This window comes from Oratosquilla oratoria, chromosome 36 (genome assembly GCF_046742065.1).
Source record: "Oratosquilla oratoria isolate Oo_2021 chromosome 36, ASM4674206v1, whole genome shotgun sequence".
Classification (NCBI taxonomy): domain Eukaryota; kingdom Metazoa; phylum Arthropoda; class Malacostraca; order Stomatopoda; family Squillidae; genus Oratosquilla; species Oratosquilla oratoria.
This window is the reverse complement of record NC_134812.1, coordinates 2,070,386-2,081,618: the sequence shown is the minus strand read 5'-3', so window position 1 is coordinate 2,081,618 and position 11,233 is coordinate 2,070,386.

The window sequence follows — 11,233 nt, the reverse complement described above, 5'->3', positions numbered from 1 at the left end:
GTGAAAAGTGTAGAAATGGGATAACATAAAATTAATGAAAAATGAGAAAAGTGAAAAAAAAAACATAAATGAAAATAATGACAGAAATATGTGAATAAGAAAAATATGAGAGGGAAAATGAATAAAATGTAAAGTGAAAAGTGTAGAAATGGAACAATATAAAATTAATGAAAAATGAGAAAAGTAAAAAAAAAAAAAAAACATATATGAAACTAATGACAGAAACATGTGAATAAGAAAAATATGTGAGGAAAAATGAATAAAATGTAAAGTGAAAAGTGTAGAAATGGGATAACATAAAAATAATGGAAATTGAGAAAAGTGAAAAAAAGAACAAGCATAAATGAAAATAATGACAGAAATATGTGAATAAGAAAAGTATATGAGGAAAAATGAATAAAATGTAAAGTGAAAAGTGTAGAAATGGGATAACATAAAAATAATGGAAAATGAGAAAAGTGATAAAAAGAACAAGCATAAATGAAAATAATGACAGAAACATGTGAATAAGAAAAGTATGTGAGGAAAAATGAATAAAATGTAAAGTGAAATAAGAAGAAGGAAAGAAATAATGAAGGAGGAAGAAAGGAAACAAAGAGGGAAAAGAGGCAAGAAAAAAAAAAAAAAGCTGGAGAAAAATGCATGGCCAGCACTCCGCTCCAAATAACAATGTACAGTCAGTCTTAGTCTACCTAAGTGACTCTTGTATTATGCAGCCGAGGTGGGGTGAGGGGGGAGGGGGGAGGGGAGGGGTGAGGCGGAAGGGAGATGGTGTCCGCAACGACGTTAGAGTTTTACGAGGGCTTCGGTTTAACCAATCTTGAGGAACCCTCTCGATGCAACATTTATTTGTTTTATTTCACTTGTTCATTTATTTCATTCTAACATCTGATGCCCAAAAAACCTGCTTAGGCAAGTAGCAGGTCTTCATTAGTCTTAAGTTATTTCACCGGAGCTTTCCCAATGATACGACTGAATTAATCCACGTAGACACACACGCGCACACACACACACACACACACACACACACACACACACACACACACACACACACACACACACACACACACACACACACACACACACACACACACACACACACACACACACACACACACACACACACACACACACAAACACCCAAACACACACACACACACAAACAAATATTTGTTATTAAGATGAGAAACAACACAGTATCTACAGAAAATATCAAGATTATATTAATTTCTTTGTTCCAACTTGCGATAATATTTACCATTTCATATGTGATGTTCAAAGAAAAAACTTATCTAGTTATTATTAATACAACTGTACTTATGAACGCTCAATAAATAGTTCCCGTGGTTGATAGATTTGATTAGTGAATTCACAATTCTGCGATGAGGGGTAAAACGAAGAAGATATTCAACTCAGCACTAATGTGCATGAAAAGCTGATACTTATGTGAATATTACTATAAGCTTTTTATGTTTCATCTGTAAGAGCTACTTCCTTATGAGGGAACGTGTGGATGAGGCAAGACCGTATGGACAGTTCAGCTGAGGAGATTTACGAAGAGACAAGAGAAAGCACAAACCTGAATGGCACTTTCACCACTTCCTCCTTGTCTTCCGACATCCACTTGTCCTACTCCTCGTTCTCTTCTACATCCTCTTCCTCCTCTTTGTCTTTCTGCCCCTCTTAGCCCTCCCCCTTCTCCTCTTCCTCCTCCTCCTTCTGTTTTTTCTATTTTTTGAATTTTGGTTTTCTTTCGTTCTCTCCCTACATATGAAATATTCCATATTTTCTATGTTCTGTGAATGTGCTGTCTTACGATACTGCCTCTGACCCAGGGCAGTAGACAAGATAAAGGGATGACCCCTCATCCAGGAGGTGTCAAGATAAGAGGGAGGGAAGATGGTAGAGGGGAGTGGAGTATGTATGGGATGGAAAGGGTGGGAGGGGTTTCTATGTTTTTTTTGTTTTTGTTTTTTGCTACCTCCCGTGTTAGGGGGAAAAAGTTTTGTTATATATATGTATGTTCTATGTTCTGATATTTTTTTTAATTCCCTAATCCTTGTTTTATTTTTTTGTCTTGAATCATTCTTTGTTCCTTTTCTTTCTCCCTCTTCTCCTCTATGCCCCTCACTCTGTGTTCCCTCAGTCCTTTATTACATATGGATGCTCTCTCCACTTCTCCCCTCTCCTCGCCACGTCAAATCCTTTTCCATATTTTTCACCCCCACTGACATCCCCCCGTGCCACTAGAACGCCACACGCCTCACGTAGCATCATGGGTGAACTCAGTATCTGACTTTGCACGTGAAAGTTGAGGTGCCCCTGTATTCGAACGTCACAATCCTTTTCACTCTCGGGTCTACCATACGTGGCACTTCCTTCACATGGGCTCTCGCCGGTTCATTTCTGCCATCTGCATGGATCCCATAACAGGAGTGATGAGATGGGGTCGTAGAGACGGGTAGAAAAGGAGATGTAGAGAATGTTGGAGTGGAGAGGGTACGAAATGGAAGAGGGAGTGGGATGAGGGAGTGGTGGATGGATGTCATCAGATGAGGGAAGGATGCGAGATGGAGGACAATGGAGATCTAGGAAGATATGGAAAGAGATAACGAGCGTTACTATGAGATTACACTATGGGACAAGATCTTCCGTAACTGGTCCAGACAAGGACGACCAACCTCCTCTCTTTGCTCCTTCCTTCACATCCTCCCCACCCCTCCCCATCCTCCTCTCGCACTGTCAGCGTTAAAGCGTACCCGTCATCAGCTCCAGTCTATAATTTTAATCTAGTCAACACTAAACCATCAATACGTCATAGGATTTGCTTGGGAGGTAGTGATTGGGTCCCGCTCTCTCGTCAGACTCGAAGCTGATTGGTCGCACTTGAAGGCCTCGTCAAAAGCCATCTTCAACCGTCGATGGACAGCGCCGGGTCTTCTTGCTAGATGGAGATTAGTTATCTGAGCCTACTACGGGATTAAACTCAAAGAATTATGAAGTAATTAAACTTAGTAATATCGGGAAGAGGGGTAAAATCGGTAAGCTTTAGTTGGTTGAGTGAAAATCGTCCATTCTTCAGTCCTCAGAAAGTTTGCCTCAAGAAATAAGAATCCAAGATGTAAATTAAACACTATAAGTGAAAAAAATAATTAATAGATACATAAACAAACAAATAAGAAATTATGATAAAATAAATAAACAAATAAATAAATAGATAAGTAAATAGGTGTTTGCAAATTGGTGCAATTCGTGTCAACGGATTCGGATATCGGGATGGAAAGCCAAAAGTAATCCTTCTGTAGCGAGTGAGAAAGAACGCTCGAGTTTATTTCTTGACTAATGTGTGTGTGTGTGTGTGTGTGTGTGTGTGTGTGTGTGTGTGTGTGTGTGTGTGTGTGTGTGTGTGTGTTTCTGCGTGGATTAATTCAGCCGTATCATTTGGAAAGCTCCGGTGAAATAACTTGACTAATGAAGACTGCTACTTGCCTAAGCAGTTTTTTTTGGGCATCAGATGTTTGAATGAAATAAATGAACAAGTGAAATAAAACAAATAAATGTTGCATTGAGAGGGTTCCTCAAAATCAGTTAAACCGAAGCCCTCGTAAAACTGCAACACTCGAAATCGTCACAAAACAGTAAAATTACATCAATGGTTCCAACACTGACTAATTCATCTGCACATGATACATTAAAAGTGCATTTTCAGTACAAACACTTTAACACATGAAAATGAACACAGCTCTACTGTATAGCCCCTTTCCAAATTCTGCCGACACTCGGACGATAAAGATATCTGCTCATGATCGGCACAACAAAATAATGGTTATTATTCTTTGTATATCAATATAGTACTAAAACTCAAATATATCTGCAGCAGTGAAGACCCAGCTACTAAGACGCCATCTGTCAGAAGATAAGGCCAACACAAGACTGATGGCAAACTTTTGGGTCTGTTTGGGCTCCGATAACAACAACAGATAATGCACCAATATTACCTTACCTTACCTTACCGTCGTGCCATATCCTCTTGGACTTCGGCAACTATGGAGCGCCACAGTTCACGGTCCCTAGTTACTTGCAACATCTGTGCTGGTTTGAGTTGTTTTCCCGTCACCCTCATCAGCCCGTCCATATACTTCTCCCTCTGCTTTCCTCTTGCTCTCCTTCCCTCCACCATTCCCGTCATCACCACCTCTTCCAACCCTTCCCTCCTCATTATATGTCCTAAGAATTGCAACTGTCTTTTCCTTATTGTTGTCATCAATTACCTATCTGTTTCCATGCACCAATATATAAACTTGAAATAATGTAAAAAAGTGAACACTAGCTTCAGACTAATAATAATAAAAAAAACATTATTATCATTCAGGTCTTTCAACACAATATGCACACAATTTACTTTGACGCTGTCTATGTTCGAACTCGAGCATCTCCTTCCTTATTACCGACACCAAGTTTCAGGGTTAGCTTCAAGGAGGACAACAACACCAGCAACAACAATAACGTGAGAAAGACAAATACCACTGGACGGAACATATATATTACATTACCGTGCTTTATAGGAAACAAAATGAAAAACTTCAATAGAAAAACTAATCATGACTAGTAATGATCAGGTAGATGATTTGAATGAAGAATAATGAGGATTAAAGGTGTTAGAAGAGACGAAACGGAGGAGGGATACGATTTGGAAAAATAAAAATCATAATGATAAGTTTACTCTTTCTTCGACTCTTTCTTTTACCCTCTTTTCTTCATCTTTTAGGTCCAAAGACTTCTTACCTCCACCATCACCACGATTCAATGGAGCAGTTGGTAGAGTTCACGGGCGCCACTACGGCGGTCTGGGTTCGAATTTCGCTCAGGGCTGAAACAATTTCAGTATCGCTGCGCTGCAAGTCGTTAATCCTGCTCTCGTGGGCGTGGAGCTGTGTGTGTGTGTGTGTGTGTATGTGTGTGTGTGTGTGTGTGTGTGTGTGTGTGTGTGTGTGTGTGTGTGTGTGTGTGTGTGTGTGTGTGTGTGTGTGTGTGTGTGTGTGTGTGTGTGTGTGTGTGTGTGTGTGTGTGTGTGTGTGTGCGCGCGCGCATAAGGTCACAGCATTACCCATAAATCGGTCATACATGAGCTCTGAGCTCTCTTCCGGGAGGGACAATAGGTGTCGATCACGAGTCTAACACGTGGTCCAAGACCATGGTGAATGGTGAATCACCAACAGCTTCACCTTCCTCTTCTCTAACGCCTCTGCCAGATCCTCTCGGGTCTCCAACATTTCAATCAACGACATCCCTCTTCCATCGCCACCATCTCCACCAAGCCAACATCATCACCATCATCATCACACCCACCTAATGTCATCACCACAACCACCGAGACCACTATCTCCTTCTCCGCTGTTAATGTCGCCCCATGAGGACACACCAAAGATATGCGAAGAAGAATTTCCCAGACTCCTTCAGGTAAGAACTTGAGTCTGAAGGTCCGTGGAGACGTCTTGCAGTTTAACTCGATCTGAATTTCTAGTGTGGACACGCGAACAATGGAAGCGTTCTTGTGCATGTCTGTGTGCACAGGCTACCTGGTCTCCGGAGCATTTGCTCGGCAATAGCTTGCACTCACGTGGAATTGATATATGGATGTAAGAATATCCTGGAACAAGCTCACTAAAATATGACTTATTCTGTGAATGTCTGTGCATGCGTGCATACGCGCGCGCACGCGTGTGTGTGTGTATGTATGTATGTGTGTGTGTACATGTGTGTGTGTGTGTGTGTGTGTGTGTGTGTGTGTGTGTGTGTGTGTGTGTGTGTGTGTGTGTGTGTGTGTGTGTGTGTGTGTGTGTGTGTGTGTGTGTGTGTGTGTGTGTGTGTGTGTGTGTGTGTGTATGTGTTTGAGAGATAGATAGATAGATAGATAGATAGATAGATAGAGAGAGAGAGATATAGAGAGAGAGAGAGAGAGAGAGAGAGAGAGAGAGAGAGAGAGAGAGAGAGAGACACGTGGGAAGAACCTGATACAACATAAATAAAGAGAAAATCTTCTGCAGGGGTAGGAACAGCCTCTTCTCTGGCTTCCGACGAGTCCATATTTCCGAAAAGCATTGCAACTGCAGAAATGCAACGTGAAAAGACGAAGACGAACGTGTCTCAAAAGATATTCCTTCGGGAGAGGATGAGGAGAAGGAGACAGCTATGATGGTGGGAATAAAGCTTCCGGGGCAATGAGATGTACTACAGTCACGGAAAGAAGAAAGAAAAGGAGGAGGGAGAGGGGAGGGGGGGAATGCCTCACTGACCGACAGACTGACTGACTGACGGACGGACTGACTGACGAGTTGCTGACCAACCAACATGCCGACCACAAAATAAAACAAAGAAAGGAAGAAAGGCTGAGAGACAGGTCTTCATCGGTTATACGATGGGAAGAAGGTTGGTTAGCGTTAGTGGTTGTTGTGGCAGTTGCAGAGTGGTGAAATGGTACTTGTAATAAAGGTACTTTGGTGTTTGTGTCGACGACGTAGATGTCGACCACTACAACATGACGTGAAAGTACGATGGCAATCAACGACGAAAAGTCATTTTGATGAAGGAGGAAAAAGTAAGTAGGAGTTAACAAGAAGGAAACAAGTCTAGTCCTCTATTAAGGAGAATACATCAAGAGTTTTGATGACAAACATTTTATAAAACCTAATTATGCATAGAGTGCACTGAAAATGTTAGTTAACATCGTGTGCCACCTTCTCTCAGTGATGTGAAGAATTTACTGTGAATTTTTATTTGAACTAAAGAGAACAAATATACACACATACATACATACATACATACATACATACATACATACATACATACATACATACATACATACATACATACATATATACATACATACATACATACATACATACATACATACATACATACATACATACATGCATACATACATACATACATACATACATACATACATACATACATACATACATACATACATACATACATACATACATACATACATACATACATACATACATATACCAAAGGCTTTTTCCTCCTTACAAGGGAGGTAGCCAAAAAAAAAGCATAGAAAACACTCCCATCCATTCCATCCCTATCACACTCTACTCCCCTCCACCCCCTTCCCTCCCTCTTATCTTGGAACAAATATACCTGAGGGAAAACGAGATTGCACGACGAACGACGCGGATTCAAGGGAAAACAGAGAAGAAAAAATGCAAACCAAGCCAAGACAAGACGAGTCGGTGCAAGACAAAGACATGACAACGGTGGACAAAGAGCGGCTGAGACACAGGCTGCTAGGCGCACCTGTACATGATAGCACAGATGTGCGAGTCATGTCACAGCCGGTCAGGACGTGGTGCCGGAGAACTTGGTAGCATAAGCGTAGGGAGCGGAAGGCCGGGGTCAGGAAGCGGCACTGGTGGACACAGATCGCCACGGAGGAGGCAGATGGGCCACATCGTGAGAAGGGAGACCTGTGCAAGCTATGCACGAGAAAAAGAAAACGGATGGGGAGATATGGCAGTAAATTTGGTTTTATTATGTGTTCTGAATGAAAACATAGGGAACTCTTAAACTCGCAGTCGGCCTCAGCATAACCCAACAAATGACATCAAAGATAAAGAAGTTTTTAGGAAAAGGTTACTTAGTTCTTAATTCAGCTCCCAGTAATAGGCGTTATGCCTGTCAGTGGTCCCAGCATGTTCCTCCATCTGGCTCTATCATGGAAGACCCCTTCCTCCCTCAGAGTTTTGATGTTGGGCAAGTGATGTCTGCTGAGGGCTTCTTCTTCATTTTCTTTCTATTTCTTTCTCGGTCTTCCTCTTGGCCTTCTTGACAGAATAGATTTAAAATGATTTGGCATTCAGGGCCAAAGTCAGTTAAGGTCTCATACATAAGAATACGCACAATATACTATTCTCTCACTTCATATCTTTCAATAGTTCAATTTGCAGTGCATTAACTAAAACAAGTAGTGCACACAAAGTGAATAACAATCAGCATAATGGAATAGACAGGGGTTGCAATGCATATACAACAGGTATCGTAATATACTAGGAACGCACATTGCAAAGTGGAATGGACGCACATCATAAAGTAGGAACGAACAACGCACAGCACGAGGGTTGCACATTGCAATGCTTGAGTATATATCGTAGATCATAATGATACTACATTGATAAGCGGGAAGAACGCGCATCGGAAAGTAGGAACGTAGCTGAAAACGTTTCCAAAAGTGTTTTGATATGACTGACTGAGGTACTCGAGACTGGATATACGGGATAGGGTCTCAGGTGCGATTGAGTAGATCTGGACCAGCTGACTGCAGAGAGGAAAAGAAGTAATGAACAGGGAATGGGATCGAACCGTAGACCTATAGGACTGTGGTCTTTTTTTTTTTTTTTTTTTTTTTTTTTTTTTTTTTTTTTGATTGAAGCGCCTTCTTGGTATCCATCTAGACGCACCTTTACCCACATCCAGGTTTTTTGGATAAAGGAAGAGAAACGTGCATCTGGCCTCCTCCTGGGATCCCCCGACTACAAACAGGTTTTATCCACGCACCATTTTCCCCCATTCTCCCTTGGATCGTTTAAAAGATTCATGAATATTACTCTGAAACAATTGCCATCTTCAAAATTCTTCCGTAAAAGATACGTTTTTTGTTTTTCATGTTGATATGTCAATACCAATAAGAGAATTATTTCGTCTTGACCGAATGACAAAACGAAGAAACACTTCATGCAGAATAAAAAATACAGAAACAAAATAATTTTGTTTCGTCAACGACTTGTTCGCTAAAAATGAAAACAAAATATTGTTGGTAAAAACGAAAATTGCAGAGGGGTCAGAGATGAACATGAATGAATAATTAACATGGAAGTAGAGTCTATGTTTCTCCGCAAGAGTCTACAGCTGTCTAACCCTTAAATCATGCATGGCGTGAGAGAGAGAGATAAATAGATAGATAGATAGATAGATAGATAGATAGAGAGAGAGAGAGAGAGAGAGAGAGAGAGAGAGAGAGATAGATAGATAGATAGATAGATAGATAGATAGATAGAGAGAGAGAGAGAGAGAGAGAGAGAGAGAGGGAGGGAGGGGGGAAGGGGAGAGTGTCATCTGGTTTCTTTCCAGGAACGAGGTTGGAGCAAAATCGTTGAAGATTGCAGCAACCCTCAGGCGGACCAATCGTCTCAGAGAAAAACATCTGTTCAGCCTCAGATCTCTACTGACGCTGAACGTGACAGATTGTAGATTTCACTTATAGAAAAAAAAAAAAAAATCCTGTTTCTAGTCAGCATTTGATATCCTCGAGAATGGTTACGGGGAACGTGACCATAAACCACTCGTTATCGAATAAAAAAACAAACAAACAAACAAACAAACATGAAAAGGTAAAGGAAAATGTGGTGAACAAATTTTATTATAACCATATATGCCTCAAATATATTCATAACTGAATAGAAGTTAGATTTTGTCGATCGGTACGAAGGTAAGCTGTAAAAAAAAAAAAGGAGTTAGAGAGAGATAATATCTGCATTTCGTTTTTGGTTAACTTATTCCTGCAATATCCGTTAAAAGAATTATTACAAATGTGCATGTATGGATGGGGATGACAGGTGATGATGGATACGGAGCTACCTAGTGTAGCCCTTATGGTCTCTTGCAGTCTCCTTCATTCTTATGTTTTTATATTCTTCTGTACAAGGAATCCTCTCAAATCCGAGGGCATACTTGTGATACTTTGTCTTGGAAAAAGAGGAGTGTATACCACAAAACATCTTACAGATAATATGCTCAGTGTCATCACTAAATATATTGCATGTGTTAAAACTATGCTGATTAAAATTATTTCATCCACTTCGTCAATTTTGCTCGGGACCACAGGAAACAAACTTGATCTCATCCCGATTAACCCTTTCTCGCTACGTTTAACAACCTAAGAGTTTATTGTATAGTCTGCCGCCAGAAGTTTTTATTCAACTGAACAAAGTCCCCATTTGTAGCTAAATTACAACAGTGACGCTCTAAACCCTTATATGACAAAAGGCACTAGTCAGAATAAAACTCTTAAAGGACGTCGCCTTCTCAAAGATGTTGATGACGGTAAGGGAGTCTTGTATATCATGAACCTAAATCCGAGAAGCAACTGTTGTTTGTTGTTGTTGTTGTTGTTGTTATTGTTGTTGTCGTCGTTGTCGTCGTCATTGTTGTTATTGTTGTCGTTGTTGTCGTCGTCATTGTTGTTATTGTTGTCATCGTTGTCGTCGTTGTCGTCGTCATTGTTGTTGTTGTTGTTGTTGTTGTTGTTGTTGTTGTTGTTGTTGTTGTTGTTGTTGTTGATGATAATGATGTTGGTGGTTAGCCCGCAGTGTCAATGGACTATGTCAGTAATAGTCTTTGCAACGAGCTCAGCTCTGGTTTTATGTAGTGCCGAATGCCAGAAAATTTCCCTCGGGAAAATAGCTAGAAAGAAGTTTAGTGTGAAGAGGAGGAGGACGTAAAATAATTTTAATGACTTTGAGTAGAAAAAGTAAAGAATTTGGCGAAGGTCTGGCACAAGTCGTAGAGAGAGACGAAGAAAACGGATGCGTCGGGAGCGATCGTACATGGGTGAAAGAAGAAAATGCACGCCACCAACAAAAATAAATAAATAAATAAATAAATATATAAATAAATAAAATGAAATAAACAAATAAATAAATGAATAGATAAATAAATAAGAATATGTAAATAGATGAAAATAAATAAATAGATAAAAATGAAATATGATAACAAAATGAAATAAAATAAGATGAAATAAAACAAAATGAAATAAGTAAAAATAGAATAAAATAAAATAGATAAATAGATAAATAAATAAATAATGAACAAAGCGAAGGGATGTAAATAGATAAGGAATATATAAATAGAAAAAAATGAAATAAAGTAAAATAAAATAAAATAAAATAAAATAAAATAAAATGAAATAAAATAAAACAAAACAAAATAAGATAAAATAAAATAAAATAAAATAAAATAAAATAAAATAAAATAAAATAAAACAAAACAAAATAAGATATGTAAAAATAGAATAAAACAAAATAGATAAATAGATAAATAAATAAATAACGAACGAAGCGAGGGGATGTGGGTACTCTCGTACATGCGCTCCGGCATGCGAAGAAAACGGAAATTGTGGTGAGCTTGTCTACATCCGAAAGACGGAAAATTC